The sequence below is a fragment of the Macrobrachium nipponense genome, chromosome 3 (genome assembly GCF_015104395.2).
Source record: "Macrobrachium nipponense isolate FS-2020 chromosome 3, ASM1510439v2, whole genome shotgun sequence".
NCBI lineage: Eukaryota > Metazoa > Arthropoda > Malacostraca > Decapoda > Palaemonidae > Macrobrachium > Macrobrachium nipponense.
This window is the reverse complement of record NC_087202.1, coordinates 123,156,335-123,173,713: the sequence shown is the minus strand read 5'-3', so window position 1 is coordinate 123,173,713 and position 17,379 is coordinate 123,156,335. Positions and strand designations below refer to the sequence as shown.

Sequence of the window (17,379 nt, the reverse complement as noted above, 5' to 3'; positions counted from 1 at the left end):
TCACTTATTGGTTTGGTCTCGAGCTTAAATTTCTTCAACACAATTTACAATAGGTCACAAAGTAGTTGAATAAATGCCTTATTGATATGACCAAAGCTAAATGTGTTTGAATCTAACTTGACAGTTGCTAAAATACTGGCATATTTTTTCATAACTGAATTCCCTTATTGTTTAACCTTAGTGCAGTTGTATCCAAGACAATCACATCCAACTTTTTTTTATGGGAAAAATTTGTATGCAACACATATTCAACACATTCCCATAATCCTTGTGTGATTTGGATAGCATAAAACCATCTGAATAATAATGTACTACATATCTTAAGCACACTGCAAACTATGTAACAATGTTTCTTCCATGTCACTACCTCAGCTGTTTCTAACTGTCTTTTGGGCAAAACAATGACTAGCAAATTAATCAATGAGTTTTGTTAAGCCTGTTAGCATTTTTGCTTTGTCAAACAAAACATTACCCAAAAGCAGACGCCGCATATAACCCACAGAACATTAATGCGTCAGTATTTTCATCCCATTTGCTATTGTTCAACTTGTATTCACCATCACCTTCACAATGTAGGTATTCCCCTACATACAAAACCAGCTGAACAAAGTAGACTAAGCATCCAGCACTCTAGCGAGCATATGACATTTAGAACTGTGGGGCAAAAAAAAAAAGCTTTCTATCAAGACAGTCTGATCTTCGTACAATAAATAAGGTTTATATGAAACAAAACTCTTTACTTTTCCTTTGAAAAAGTTAGCACTGAAATACATGAAAGAAAGTTTACTTATCCCATTTATTGTTCATACATGGAAGTTTACTATTTGAAAGTTTTAAGTAATAGACTAGCTGCACATGCACTATACACAGTACTCTTGAGTTATTGCCTCCATAATGAATATCCAGAGAAAATTTACTGCATGACAGTCCAGCATAAACAAACTACATTCACTATTACCTACTCAACAAATATATTTTATAATCCACATTGGGCAATGAGTAAAGCAATGCAAGTTTGCAGCAAACTTAAATTTACTGCATATCAACAACCATTTTACAGTGGTTAATAAAATTCTTAAAATAAGACCTACACAATTTCAGAAAAACATTTCTTTTATTAGCAATCTTACATTTTTACACAACTAAAAAGATGTTTGAAAGGAATTTAATTTTTCATAATATACTGTACTGTATACAAAGCTCATATTTTTCATGTAAGCTGTGAAAGATGCAATGCACGCAGCCATGACTTTCATCGACCACCTGCACAGTAATTGGCATTTGTCAAGTAGCATGGATGGCATTATCATTATAATCAACTTTTTTTATGTCAAGAGTATAACTGCTAACATGGAGAAACAGAATTGTAGCTCTCCATTCACCATTGTCTAAATAATTAAATAATTACCATACAGTTGGTAAAAAGTACCTGTAGCATTACAAATCAATGATATCTAAACCTCCTGGAAGTGATACTGTGTTAAGGAAAAAACAGAGTCTCAATACTCACTACACGTGTGTGCACAATGGTGCATTATAACATTGACTATGTTACCTAACCTAAAAATCAATGAAGATGAGAAAAGGATTCAAGTAAGGTGTGTAAATATAATGTTAGCTAATCACTAGACTTATGGTACACTAGCAAAGCTTGCCTAAAGGACTATAGTTCAGATTGAAATAAAAAACTACTACAATAAGACACAGCTGAAGAAATGTGACGCAACTGTTGGCTTTGTCATCTTTTTGACTATTTGAATTATAGATCTAAATACTGAAGATGGAACAATTCAACATTCAAAAGAGAGCTTAGTGATAAGCAGATCTTCAAACTGATCAGAAATCTCATTGTTACTATGCATACGTACACGCATACAACCCAGGTCCCATGATGAATACAGGCAGTCCCTGATTATCAGTGGACTCGGTTATCAGCGATCCGGTTTTATGGTGCTTGTCTGGCACCGTAAAAATCGGCGATTTATGGCGCCATAATGGGCCGAGTTCTGGTTATCGGCACCATAAAGCACCAATAATAGTTATGGCACCATAACATACCTAGCAGAGGGGCTAAAACGTGCTTATGGCGCCATAAATTGCCGAGTTTCCGTTAATGGTGGTTTTCCCTTGACGGCACACTCCCGGAAACCGAACCCACATCGATAACCGGGGACTGCTTGCAGTGGAAATTATTAGTCCATGAGCTTGTGGTGACACAGGCTGCACACAGACACCAACAGCACACGTACAAACAAAGTGAGCGCAGCGCCAAACACCATAGTGGATAGAATTCCAACTGTAGTGCAATACCAACTACTGCCTGAAATTATTGTAACAAATGGGAACCAGACTGGAGAGGACCTGATACCTTAACCACAATGATTTCAAAGAACTTATATGGTACAGTCAAAGCCATGACCTGTTCCTCCTATAACAACCCCAGAGAAACAAGTTTGACCATCCTGAGGGGGTTTTGACATGACATACATGAGCAACTGTGACTAAAATGACAAATTTTTCATAAACTTATTTTTCATAGATAACCAACCTGGTCTTAACAATAGGATGAATCTTCTGGTGCAAGGTGGAAACTGGTTAAAAAAAAAAATCAAAGATTGTATATGCAAGGAATCTGTTGCATCTGGCATCTAAGGCATACAAGAGGTGGAGAGTAGTCATCAACCACACGTGAACCTTGTGATGCATTTAGTCTTTCTTCCAGCCCAGGATTACAAGAGGGGTGGCTAGAGGTCAGCAGTCAATGTTAAGACCTCAGGTTTGTTAGCCATGATAAATACAAATGGATTAAACATTTTTCATAAGAACAAACCTTTGGTCTTAACAATAGGATAGACTATACTTGGAGGGAGGTATGAGAATCCTGAACCGACTGGAGGTTAGGCACACCCAATCACAGTTCCCAGAGAATAAGAGTTCTAAAGAAGGGGGTCTAAGCCTGTGAAAGATGAAATATACATATAAGGTATCTAAAGCTCAGTCCACTGGGAGTCAACACAATGAAACATGTCCCAAGTCATTGCATCCACTGAAGACAATAAGAACTATATCTGCTCAAGCAACAAACCAAGTTAGCCACAAGAAATGGATTTGTCACCACTCCTCACCTACCCTTGCTGGAGAGAGGCACTGAAGCTATTGGAAGCAGATTTGTATGTTTTGCATGGAACGTACAGTGCTGTAATGGTATGGCTGTAACGCTCACCTGCACCAAGCCAGTTCCAGTGCATGACGTATCTATTCTTCAAACAGTCCACAGGTATGAAGAAAGGAGAAAAGGGGAACAAAAGAGACTAGTCATCTCTCTCATTCCCTACTCCGCACAATCATCTTAGGCAAGATACAAACTGTTTCGCCAGGGGCACTGTAGAGTTATGCATGTTGAACAGGCCACCACTGGAACCAAGGAAGAAGTGTCCAAGGATATGTGGGCAACATCCTTCAGGTAGAAGAAAGTGAAAGTGGTCTGACACAGTCAGGGACCAGCATTCAAAAGTTCTAAATGCCAAGGGAGGGACCTAATCCTCTATCATGTACTTCTGCATGCACCTATAGTAACACAAGTTGATGATGAGCAGGCTAGCCTAACCACCTCACGTAGTTAGACAAAAAGGGTATTCTAGGACACCTCTCTTTATTGACCTGGCTTGCGTTATCATAAAGACTACACCAACCTAACCTCTAGGTGACGAGCTCTTCAGATAACAACACAGTTGCTTTGACCTGTCTAAGCAGAAACTCTTGCAGGTTACTGATAAACTCCACACCGTAAGGAACGGAAAAGGAGGCAGAGCGGTCATTGTGAACTATGGGAATCTGGGTCTAGCCACAGATTCCGGGGCAAATTCGAAAGCTACTGACCACACCCCCATTGTGAGTCCATGTCATAAGCCTGACCCTGGAGCTCTCCAACTTTTCCAAGCAAGCCAAGTCAGTAAGAAAACGGTTTCCAAAGTCAGTTCCCTGCAAGACGATTCATGCATGGGCTCGAAGGAGCTTGAATGAAACTATTTAGAACCAGAGTAAGGTCCCATGCAGGAGGTCTTCGTTTCCTAAGTGAACAAGACTGCTCAAAGCTCTTGAACCACATAAAAGAATTCTAACAAGGCGAAGTGATGTCCACATCCTTCAGGTGAACTAATCACAAATCAGCCATGTAGCCCTCGTCAGTATAAACAGAAAGAATTTCCTCTGCTCTGAAAAATATCCAGAACTTGTCTACTGAACAGAAAGTCTAAGTGTAGAGAAATCCTTTTGATGACACCAATCAGCGGCAGACGGATCATCCTGTATGTGGCTGACAAAGATACTCTGAATAGCCTTACATCCGAGTCGCTGTTCTGCAAGATCTCTCAATCGAAAGAGATACTGGACAGACTCCAGACATGAAGAAATAAAGATCCTAGGGATTGGTGATATCTCTCCACACTAGACTGGCAACAAAGGTTGTGCTAAGGCAGAATCTCTCAGGGCGACTGGGGCCACAAGGAGCTACTAGGGTCATCCTAAGACTTTGGAGCCTGGCAATGGGAGTTCCTCTTCATTCACCCCCTCCGGATCTGCTCCTGTACTCTGACGCCTCCTCCGAAGGTTGGGGTACTCATCTCAAAGAACTCCTGGCCTTGGGGGCATGAAACAGCACATGCCAACACTCCCCATCAACATGTTGGCATTGAAGGCAGTTTCCTGGGTCTTCAGATGATTCAAAAGGAGGAAGTGGGGCACTGGATCGTTCAACCTCCCAGAATGTTCCCAGTATTCAGAACAGAGTCCTCCAACCCACAGAACAGATCTGGGACCTTGAACAGTAGACCTCTAGTTCCCCGTTGAACAGTGTAGCAAAGAGGTCTAACATGGGTCTTCTCCAAGTAGACAGAGGAGACAACAGGATAAACCAAGGGGTTGTCCCAAGATGTGGTCTATGCAGATATATTCTAAATATCCTACTATCAACATATGCACTGACTAAAGCAATTGCACTGTAGACAGGGGAGGGAGATGTCCTCACACTGCCACAGCAATGTGCATTCCCAACAGAAGAGACATCCTATGAGGTGATCCCCTATGATGACATACCTTCAGTATAATACTCATCAGAGACTTCGTATGATGATAGGACATGCAGGCACCCTCCCACCCTTTTGACTAAGGAACCGCCAAGGTGATGTTCCCAAGCAACACAGAGCAGCGCTAAAGACTGATCTTAACTCCTGCAGAATCAAGAACAACTAGGATATTGAGATACAATCTACTCCCAGAGATTGGTCCCTAAAAAGAGGACAAAAACATCCACAGAAATCATGAAGAGAAGACACAGAAATCATGACGAGAAGACTCACAAACATAACAGCCTATAGGTCAGGACAGAAAAGGAGGAGAAGAAGGAAGGAATGACAGAAGAAGAATTTGTTGGAAAACAGAAGGAAGGAAAATGAAACAAAAAAATGATATTGTCATGATACAATAAGTTTGATCATACTTACCTGACAGATATTATATATATAGCTGTATTCTCTGACGACCGACAGAATTTCGAAACTCCCGGCAAACGCAGTGGTCGGCTAGGTGGTTAGTACCATTCCCGCCGCTGGGAGGCAGATACCGGGAACCATTCCCATTTTCTATTCAGATTTTCTTTACCACTGTCCCCTGAGGGGAGGTGGGTGGGTACTTGATTATATATATCTGTCAGGTAAGTATGAACAAACTTTATTGTATCATGACAATATCATTTTGTTCATGACACTTACCTGCCGATATATATATAGCTGAATCCCCACCATTGGAGGTGGGAAGGACAGAATAGAAGGATTTTGGAAAAACATTTCACATGCAGATGATTGACATCTTGTGTTCCCTACCTGTTCGCATAGCTGACTTCGTGATTACTGTCACCCAAGCCTGCTTCTGCTTAACTAGAATTTCCAGCAAGGTAGTGACCTGTATAGCTGGATAGTTCTAGATGATCTGTCAACGGGAGCGTGACCACAATGTGACTAGACCATATTGACATACTGAAGACAACGAAGCATAAAAAATACCACCTAACCTAGCCTCACTAAAGTTAGTCCCCATAACTTTCAGGCTAATTAAAGGGAAGACTGCCTCAGCGGCCACCCCCCTACGGCCGTAAAAACAAACCCATAATTAAAATCACACACATTCATTTTCTAAAGAATGGGGTTCGTATTGCTTCTCGTCCCCAATACTGTATCCGCGGAAATGTATGGTCCAACCGAGTAGCAATTCTCATATGTCGCCTTCACATCTCTGAGGTAGTGTGAAGCAAACACAGAGTGCTTCGCCAAAATGTGGCACTCAGGATATCACTGAGTGCCATATTTTTCTGAAAAGCCACCGAAGTAGCTACCGCTCTAACCTCGTGAGCATTAACTTTTAGCAGTTTAAGATCACCATCCGTGCAGGATGAATGAGCTTCCCTGATGGTGTTTCTCAAGAAGAACGCCAGTGCGTTTTTAGACATTGGTAATTCCGGCCTCTTGACCGAACACCACAGGTTGTCTGACGGGCCTCTACATTGTTTGTCTTTTCCAGATAAAATTTGAGAGCTCTGACAGGGCACAAAACTCTCTCCGGTTCTCGTCCGACGAACTCTGATAACCCCTTGATATCAAAGCTTTTAGGCCAGGGGTTGGATGGGTTTTCGTTCTTCGCTAAGAACGAGGGGCTCAGCGAACACACCGCATTGTGTTCTCTGAAAACCCACATGTTTACTCATAGCTTGGATTTCGCTAACCCTCTTAGCTGTTGCCAAAGCGGTTAGGAAAATAGCTTTCCTAGTTACATCTTTCAAAGAGGCAGCGTGCATAGGCTCAAATGGGGCTGACATTAAAAACTTTAAGACAACATCTAAATTCCATGAGGGAATCTTGTCTCGTGGAGCTTTTGATGTTTCAAACGACCTCAATAAATCGTGAAGTGAAGATCTTTATCATTTGATAAATCCAAGCCTCTGTGTCGAAAGACCGTTGACAGCATACTTTTGTAGCCTTTAATCATTGACACTGAAAGTTTGTCTATATCTCTAAGATGTAAGAGAAAATCAGCAATCTGGCTCACAGAGGTTGTGGAGGAGGAAATATTTTGCCTTCTACACCAGCTTCTGAAGACAGCCCACTTCGATTGGTAGACAGCTTGGGAAGATGTTCTTCTAGCGCTGGCAATAGCTCTTGCCACCGATCTTGAAAAACCTCTCGCTCTGGCCAACTTTTGGATAGTCTGAATGCAGTCAGACTCAGAGCGGAGAGGTTTCCGTGATACCTCTCGAAGTGGGGCTGTCTGAGTAGATCGATTTTTTCTGAAGTGTCCTTGGGAATCTACCAGAAATGACATGGCCTCTGTGAACCAGTCGCTTGCAGGCCAAAAGGGGCGATCAACGTCATTCTTGCTCCTTCCGACGCCGCAAACTTCCTTATTACCTCTCCCAGGAGTTTGAATGGAGGAAAGGCGTAGAGATCCATCCCCTTCCAATTCCAAAGCATGGCGTCTATTGCTATTGCTCCTGGGTCTAGAACCGGAGAGCAGTAAATAGGAACGCTCTTCGTTTTTTGCTGTCGCGAAGAGGTCTACCAGTGGGCGTCCCCAAAGTTTCCACAACTCCTTGCAGATCTCTGGATGGAGAGTCCATTCGTTTGGAAGCATTTGATGTTGACGGCTGAGGAGATCCGCACGAACGTTCTGCTGTCCTGAAACGAACCTCGTTAGAATCGTTACATTTCTCAGCTTCGCCCAAAGTAAGATTTCCCCTCGTTATCCTGAACAGGGAGCGAGATAGAGTTCCTCCCTGTTTTTTGAGATATGCGAGCGCCGTTGGTGTTGTCCGAATTGACTTGTTACCAACATTCGTCCCACAATCCTTGACTTGAAGCATTGAAGTGCCAAACGAATCGCCTCTAGCTCCTTGAGGTTTATGTGCCAGGACCTCTGTTCCCCTCTCCAGAGGCCTGACACTTCTTCCTCCCCCAGTGTTGCTCCCCAGCCCGTCATGGACGCGTCTGAGAACAACACTAGGTCTGGGCTCAGAACTTTGAGGGACATCCCTTCCGATAGCTTGACGGGATCGGACCACCACTTCAAATGCTCTTTGATCGATTGAGGGATTCTCAAAATCTCGTCTAGGTCTTTCTGTTCTTCCAGTTGTCTGCTAGGAAAAACTGAAGCTGTCTGAGGTGCAGCCTTCCCAGAGAAACAAATTTCTCCAGCGAGGAAATGGTCCCCAGCAGACTCATCCATTCCCTTGCCGAGCATATTTTTTTCCTTCTCTAAGAAGACCGATACTTTCTCTAAGCATTTTAGCTGACATTCTATGGATGGAAATGCTTGAAAAGCCACTGAATCCATCTGAATCCCCAGATACACGATGGACTGTGTGGGAATCAGATGGGACTTCTCGAAGTTGACCAGAAGGCCCAGGTCCTTCGTCAGCTGTAATGTCGTATGCAGGTCCTCCAGACACTGTTCCTTTGACGTGGACCAGATCAGCCAATCGTCTAAATAGTGAGACTCTTATCTTTGAGAGATGGAGCCATCTTGCTACATTTCGCATCAGAAGCGTGAATATCATAGGGGCTGTACTCAGCCCGAAACAGAGAGCTCTGAATTGGAAGACCTGTCCTTTCAGAACGAATCTGAGGAACTTCCTGGACCGAGGATGTATCGGAACATGGAAATAGGCATCTTGGAGATCCAAGGACACCATCCAATCTCCTGGTCTCAGGGAAGCTAAAACAGACTGTGCAGTTTCCATCTTGAATTTTATTTTCCTTACAAAAAGATTCAGCCTGCTTACGTCTAGGACAGGTCTCCATCCTCCCGAGTGCTTCGGAACAAGGAAAAGCCTGTTGTAGAAGCCTGGAGAGCCGTGACATGACTCTTTCTACTGCTCTCTTTTCCAACATCTGATCCAAAAGGTCTAATAAGATCTGTGCTTTGAATCCTGATAAGAGGGCGAAAGGTCTATTGGTTCTATGCTTAATGGTGGTTTCGATAGAAATGATATTGTTATGATACAATAAAGTTTTGTACATACTTACCTGGCAGATATATACTTAGCTATAGACTCGGTCGTGCCCGACAGAATTTCAAAACTCGCGGCACACGCGACAGGTAGGTCAGGTGATCCACCATTCCCGCCGCTGGGTGGCGGGGTCTGGAACTATTCCCGTTTTCTAAGCCATAATTTCTCTTCCACCTGTCTCCTGAGGGGAGGCTGGGTGGGGCCATTAATCGTATATACTGCCAGGTAAGTATGTACAAAACTTTATTGTATCTTAACAATATCATTTTTGTACAAGTAACTTACCCAGCAGATATATACTTAGCTGATTGGCACCTTGGTGGCGGGCAAGAGACAGCTAAAAACAAAATAATACTTAAACTAAATACATTAAAAAAAACAGGGAAAAAACAACCTATGTTCTTGGATAATACATAATCCATAGTTCCTACCTTATTGGGCTGAAGACTTCATGACTACTGTCGATGAGGTCTGCTTGCCTCAAGAGTTTCAACGAGGAATGAAACCTATGGTTGAATAACTCTTTGGATCGTGTCAATGGGGGCTAGCCCGCTTACGCGACAGAGCCTATAGGATCGTACCAATGGGGGCTGACCCACTTACATGGTAGAGCCTTGACCTTTTTGTCATTATCAATGGAGACTCGCCCTCTTACATGACAGAGTTAAGGTTATTAAACAAATCACAAGAGCACTGAAGCAATCCCGATCACCTGACCATGTTAGTCTTGTTACAATCTATGAATTGTAAGAGGGTCCCTATTCCCTCTGACAATTAACCAATAAAAACAACCACCAATAAACAGTAATTTAAGCCTTAAACTAAATAGGAAGGATTAGCCTCAGCCCCTTCTCCCAGCACTGAATTCGCGAAACCATACGCTCCCAGAGCAAAGCACTTTTGTTAACGAAATTTTGAAATTTTAAAACATCTCTTAGGTAATTCGAGGCGAACACCGAATTACATCTCCAAAATGTCGACTCTATAAGAGCCTGAAAGCGACCATGTTTTGTGAAATGCCATCGACGTAGCTATGGCTCTCACTTCATGAGCTCTCACTCTGAGAACCTTGAAATGCTCTTCTTCGCATTTAAGGTGAGCTTCCCTTATTACATCTTTTTATGAAAGAATGTAAAGGGCAGTTCTTAGAAATCGCTCTTTTCGGATCTCTTACAGAGCACCAAAGACTTTCTTCTGTACCTTTCAGCAACTTCTTCTTCTCCAGGTAGAACTTGAGTGCCCTGACTGGACACAAAGTCCTTTCTAGTTCTCTCCCTGTTAATGAAGATATTCCTTTTTTATCTCAAAGCTTCTTGGCCAAGGCTTTGAGGGATTTTCATTTTTCGCTAGAAAAAATGGTTGAAAGGAGCAAATCGCTGAATCTTTCTTAAACCCCACTTTACCTTCCAAAGCTTGCAACTCGCTCACTCTCTTGGCTGTTGCTAACGCAAAAAGGAATAAAGACTTTCTTGTTAAGTCCCTAAACGAAGCTGCGTGAGACGGTACGAATTTTCCGACATTAGGAACTTGAGGACCACATCCAAGTTCCAGCTAGGCTTCTTGATACATGTTCTTTCGTGGTCTCAAAAGACCTTATAAGGTCATGAAGATCTTTATTGTTTGTCAGATCTATTCCTCTATGTCGAAAAACTGAGGCCAGCATACTTCTGTAACCCTTCACTGTTGAAACTGCCAGGTTACAGTCTTTTCTCAAATATAGGAGAAAATCTGCGATTTCAGTTACAGAGGTACTGGAGGAGGATATTTTCTTTTCCTTACACATCTCTAAACAACTCCCACTCGACTGATATACTTTAGAAGTGGAGACTCTTCTGGCTCTTGCAATAGCCTTCGCCACTTCTCGTGAAAAGCCCCTTGCTCTGACAAGTCCTTCGACAGTCTGAAGGCGGTTCAGACTTAGAGCGGGGAGGTTTTTTGTGAAACCTGTCCGAAGTGGGGTTGTTTGAGAAGATCGTTCCTTAGTGGAAGCGATCTTGGAAAAATCCACTAACCACTCCAGCACCTCTGTGAACCAATCGAGAGCGGCCAAAAGGGAGCGATGAGGGTCATTCTTGTTCCTTCCGAGCAAGCGAACTTCCTCCAAACACTTCTCCTACTATCTTGAAAGGAGGGAAGGCGTACGCGTCCAAGCCCGTCCAATCTAGCAGAAAGCTGTCTACTGCTACTGCTTGAGGATCCGAGATCGGGGAGCAATAGGTTCTAATCTGTGATTCTTGTTGGTCGCGAACAGGTCTATATTGGGCCTTCCCCACAGATGCCAAAGTTGTTGGCAAATCTGAGGATTGAGAGTCCATTCCGTGGGTAGGACTTGTTCTTTTCTGCTTAACAGATCTGCCCGGACATTTTTCTCTCCCTGCACAAACCTTGTGAGGAGAGAGATCTTCCTTTCCTGTGCCCAAATCAGCAGATCCTTTGCTGATTCGTACAGGGAAAAGGAATGCGTCCCCCTTGCTTCTTTATATAAGCGAGGGCTGTTGTGTTGTCCGAGTGAATCTGAATCCCCAGACCTGCGACCTGTTCCTCGAAATGAACAAAGCTAGATGAATGGCTGTTAGCTCTTTCTTGTTGATGTGCCAGGACACTTGTTCTCCTTCCCAAATGCCTGACACTTCTTGCGAACCTAGGGTCGCTCCCCACCCTGAATCTGAGGCGTCCTGCAAACAACGCTAGGCGCGGGTTCTGTAAGCGAAGGGAGATTCCTTTGCTTAGTTTCTGTGGATCTTAACCACCAACGGATATTCTCCTTGATCCGTTTCGAGATTGGAAAAGTCTCTCCCAGATTTTTGGACTTCCAATCCCACTTCTCCTTCAGATAAAATTGAAGGGGTCGTAGGTGAAGTCTTCCTAAGGAAACGAACTGTTCCATCGAGGAGAGGGTCCCCAGCAAGCTCATCCATTCCCTCGCGGAACAATGTTCTTTCCTTAAGAAGACTGACACCTTTTCTAGGCAGCGTTCTCTCCTTTCCTGTGAAGGATACGCTAGAAAATCCCGAGAATCCATCTGAATCCCCAGATAGACAATACTTTGCTGGGGAGTCAGCATGGATTTCTCGTGATTTACTAAAAGTCCTAAGGACTTTGTCAACTTTAGAGTAACTAAAAGGTCCTCCAGACATTTTTTCTCCGATTGAGCTCTTATTAGCCAATCGTCCAGATATAACGAGATCCTGATCCCTTCCAGATGTAGCCAATAAGCTACATTCTTCATGATGTCCGTAAAGACTTGAGGGGCAGTCGAAAGTCCGAAGCACATCGCTCGGAACTGGAACACTTTCCCTTGGAACATGAAACTCAGATACTTCCTTGCTGCCGGATGAATTGGCACATGGAAATACGCATCCTGAAGGTCCAGGGACACCATCCAGTCCCCTGGACGAAGAGCAGATAGAACCAGAGGAAGACGTCTCCATTGAAAATTTCTTCAAGACAAAGAAATTCAGGGCCACTGACGTCTAGAACTGGTCCTCCATCCCCCCGATGCTTTCGGTACCAGGAATAGCCGATTGTAGAATCCTGGAGACTGGAGATCTTGAACCAGTTCTACCGCTTCCTTGGAAATCATCTGTTCCACTGCTTGCAACATAGCAAGCTTTCGGACCGGATCCGAGTATCTGGCGGTCAACTCCCCTTGGAGTTGTCGTCAAGGGAGGATTTTCCCTGAAGGGGATCAAGTATCCTTTTTTCAGGATAGAGAGGGACCAGGAGTCCGCTCCCTTCTGCGCCCAGACTTTGGCAAAGTGGAGTAGCCTGGCGCCTACTTTCGTCTGGAGGACTTGCTGTTCATCTAGACTTCCCGAAGGACCTTCTAGATGGTCTACTCTTTCTCTCTGGTCTTCGACCTCTAAGAGGGCTCTAGAAGAGGAGGCCCCTCGAAAGGGCTGAACAAAAGAGGGGTCTCTCTTTCTTCTCTATCGGCACTGCCGGCCTAAACTTCTTCTGGCTGAGTGCGTGAGGAGATCTTGAGTTGCCTTCTCCGTAAGAGATTTCGAAACCTCTCTAACCGTCTCTTGTGGAAAAAGGTGCGGGGATAAAGGAGCAAAAAGAAGAGATGTCCTTTGCAAGGGTGATACTGCTCTTGCTAAGAAAGAGCTAAAGACAGATCTCTTCTTTAATACTCCCGTTCCAAAAAGAGAGGCAACTTCCACAGAACCGTCCATGACCGCTCTGTCCAGGCAAGCCAGGACGCTCGAAAGTTCCTCCATGGAAACAAAGTCCGTGTCCTGAGCTCTCTTCGCTAATGCTCCTAAAGCCCAGTCCATAAAGTTGAAGACTTCTAGGGTTTTAAAGAGGCCCTTTAGAAGGTGGTCCAGCTCACACATGCCCCAAGTCGCCTAGCAGACAGCAAACGACTTCCTCCTAGCAGAGTCCACTAAGGAAGCAAAATCCGCATCCGCGGAAGAAGGCAGACCTAACCCCATCGGCTCTTTGGTCTCGTACCACCTTCCTGGTTTGCCTGTTAACTTGGAAGGAGGGGCAGGAAAAAACAAAAAACTGTCTTGCCCGCTTCCCTTCTGGAAGTCAACCACTCTGAAAAAGTTTTCAATGCCTTTTTCATACAAAGAGCGGGGCGCATCTTAACGAAGGAAGACGATTTGAGAGCTTTAGTGCTGGACATCAACGATCCATGGTGAAGGAGGGTCCGCAGGATGAAGGGAGTCTCCGAACTCCTTTAGCAGCAAAAGAGAAAGTCTCTTGTAGTCCGAAACTGCTACATCTACAGGCTCTTCGTTCTTCCGATACCTGGTCCAACTGATCTACAGAAGGAGATCGTTTTGGAGTGATCTGGCTCTTCCCGGGAGAAGAACTCCTCCCTTTCCCAGAGAAGGGGAGCGCGGAACATTAGCACTCCTATACGAAGAGTGAGGCTCCTGTCTGTCGGCAACACTCTTGTGCCTACTAGACTCTTGTTGTCTAGGTTCGTCGGGTTCGTGGCGCTTGCTAGGCTCCTGGTGTCCTGATTCAGGGCGCTTGAAAAGATCCCCGCGTCCTGATTCCTGACGCTTAACAGGCTCTTGGCGCCCTTAACACTTGACGCCTAACGTACTCCTGGCGTCCTGTTTTCTGGCGTCCTAACTCCTGGCGCCCTGACTCCTGGCGCCCTGACTCCTGGCGCCCTGACTCCCACTGGCGCCCTGACTCCTGGCGACCCTGACTCCTGGCGCCCTGACTCCTGGCGTCCTGGACTCATAGCGTCCTGATTCCTGCCTTCTAGCAGAATCCTGACGTACTGAATCCAGAGTTCTAAGAGGCTCTTGACGTCCTTTCTTCTTGCGTGCTTGCTGCCTCTTTGCGCCTGTCTGGCTCCTGGTCCTGAAGACCCAAGGGATCCTGATACCTAAATCGGTTTTCCGGCCTTCCTTGCACCTAAACCGATCGAGACTTCTGCTCGATGCGCTGTGCTAAGAGGGCGCTTCGGGGAAGACAGCCTATAGGGCGAAAGGGCTCTTCTCTCAGGAGAACAACTCCTATCCGACGAGTCTCTCGACGAAGGCGATAAACGCCCTGGAGATCGTGAGAGTTCTCTCCTATAAGAAGAAGGACGCTTAGCGGAACTTCTTAAACAGGGAGCGAGACATCCTTCCTCCTTGTAGAGTCCTTAGCAAAAGAGCCGACGAGCGAAGCTAACTGCTCTTGCAGATTAACCAAAAACTTCTTGGTCGGATCCTGAAGAGCAGGCTCCTCTTGTCTAGTCTTCTTAGGTCCCGAAGGCCAATCCTCGGGAAAACGCTCTGGCTGGAGTCAGCAGCGTCTCCTTTAGGCGCCTTCCAGCTCTCTTCAAAGGGCGCGAACGGGAGGCCGAACTCCATCCTCGTTTAGGAGAGGAAGAGTCTGAGGCCGAAAAACACTCCTTTAGGACGCCTTTTTCTGCGGCAATCTGAGGCAGCCTGGGACTTAACAACAGGATCTGCCGAAGGGACGCCTGACCGTTGGGGATGTTCTGCATCCTCCCTGCGGCTTTCGACATTCCTCCTCCCCTGGTCCTGGGAGTTTTGGAAGAGGTCTAGGCCTAGGAGCAATGAGGAACCGGTCAGACGCCCCCTCCACTGCACTGGGGACACTGCACAAGTCACTATCACCACTCTTACCTTGGTTTAGAGCTCGTAGCTGAGCTTGAAGTTTCTTAATTGAAGCTTTTACATTTTCCCTCTCTGACGAAGAATCTTTGGATTCAGAACAGGGAGAAGCAGCTGAGGCTAAGGGAAAATTGTTAGATGGAGAGTTAATTTCTTGTTCTAAGGAGCAAGATCTACTAGATGACCTAGCTGAAGCCTTCCTCACTCTATCTCTCTCAAGCTTCCTAACATATGATGATAATTCCTTCCATTCAAGCTCCGTAAGGTTCTCGCATTCCACACAGGTGTTAATAAAAGAACATTCATTCTGCATTTAGCGCAAATACTATGCGGATCCAATGCCGATTTAGGCAGCCTAACCTTACAGTCTTCCCTACTGCCAAACTCTAAACATAGGTGAAGCCTTTAGCGTCAGACATCGTGAAAGAGTAGTCAAAACCAAAGTCGAAAACAGTCCACAATAAGCGTATGCCAAGCCAGAGAAAAAACAGAATACGTCACCAAAAAACCAATCCAAATTCTCGGCAAACGAGTTGAAAATCCAAGATGGAGGAACGAACAATAGGTGTTGTCCGTTCAACCGACAGAGAAATTATGGCTTAGAAAACGGGAATAGTTCCAGACCCCGCCACCCCAGCGGCGGGAATGGTGGATCACCTGACCTACCTGTCGCGTGTGCCGCGAGTTTTGAAATTCTGTCGGACGACCAGAGTCTATAGCTAAGTATATTCTGCTGGGTAAAGTTACTTTGTACAAAAAACGGGATTTTGTTTTAACCTTCTCGATCACTTCAAGTGACCAAGAGTTCGCCCCTCTTATCCTCCATGCTTCGGCGAATAGAGCGAGTCTCGCCCCCCGACTGGTGTCTGGAGGGCCGAAAAGTCATTTCTTTCCCCTGGGTTTTTGAGGGGGCGGGGGACTCTGACCCTAGGGAAACTCCTCCCTCGAGCAGCAGCTCTTGAAGAGGCTCTTCCACGAAAGGGCTTATAATTCTTCCTAGAAGCTTGCGTGGTTCTTGAAGACATCTGATCAGCAGGACGTTTCGAAGACCGAGACAATAAGTCCTGCGTCGCTCGTTCTTGGAGATTTACTGATAAATCCTTTACCATTGATTGTGGAAAAAGATGAGCAGAAAAGGGGCAAACAACAATTCTCTTGCTTTTTGCGCTGGCGACACTGACTTAGCTGTGAAGACTACAGAAGAGTGCGCGTTTCTTCAGGACTCCCGACGCAAAATGTGATGCCAGTTTCGTCGGAAGCCATCTCTTATGCTCTGTCCATAGCATGACAAAATAATCGCTAAGTCCTCCAATGAGATGGAATCTGGGCTTCTAGACTGAACATCCAAGACCCCAAACAACATCTAGAAAGTTAAAACTTCCAAAGTTTTATTAAAGGCCTTTGATATGTGATCTATCTCCGACATTGTCCACGAAACTTCGCTGATGCCAGGTAAGATCTTCTAGGAGCTTCCACTAAGTTGACGAAATCCCCTTGTGCGGAAGCGGGGATTCTCAAACCTGCTTCCTCTTCTGTCTCGTACCACTTCCCCCGATCTTCCACTAAGGCCTTTGTGGGGTAAGCGCAAAAGAAAGTCTTTGCCCTTTTGTCTTTTTGGATTCCATCCAATCATGGATTCTTTTAAAAGCCCTTTAGTCGAGAGCGAGGTGGCCATTTTGACAAAATTTGGAGTCTTCCTTGCCTTCGAAGAGGTTAGTTGCGAAGGTGGAGAGAGAGGAACTGGAGCTCGGAACTTCTCGGGCAAACAAATCTTTTTAAAAGACGAGTCAAAGTCTTATAATCCACAGAGGATGAGGTTGTAGGATATCCTCCTCCTCTTCCGAAACAGCCTCGCTTGACGATTTATTTCTAATGGAGACATAGCCTTATTCTGAAATGAACGAGAAGAACCAAAGTTTCACCTCCCTTTCGAACCGTAGGTTTTTTGTGTTTGAAATCAATTTTTGAAGAGGAGAGTCTGCTATGTTCTCCTAACCTTGACTTTCTCTCCGAATTTTCCAAACTAACGTCATAACGATTTCTCTTGACGAGCACTGATATTGTAGTTCCTACTACCTTGAAGCATATGGCGCTTAACCTTCTGACTAGCGACCTGTTCTTTTCTTCTCAGGGTGACTTTATGCATCGGACGCCTAGCGCCCTCAAAAGCGTCCTCATTTGCGTCCTGGAAAGCGTCCTCATTTGCGTCCTGGAACGCGTACTGATATG

The 17,379-nt window shown here is 44.9% G+C and overlaps 1 protein-coding gene and 1 pseudogene across 1 annotated transcript in view; one reads left to right on the top strand and one right to left on the bottom strand.

Annotated features, from left to right (window-relative positions):
- LOC135222099 (cell division cycle protein 20 homolog) overlaps nt 1–3,248 on the bottom strand; it is a 102,024-nt pseudogene extending 98,776 nt beyond the window's left edge.
- The window catches only part of LOC135222021 (cell division cycle protein 20 homolog), a 225,595-nt gene that overhangs the window by 109,758 nt on the left and 98,458 nt on the right, over nt 1–17,379 (top strand).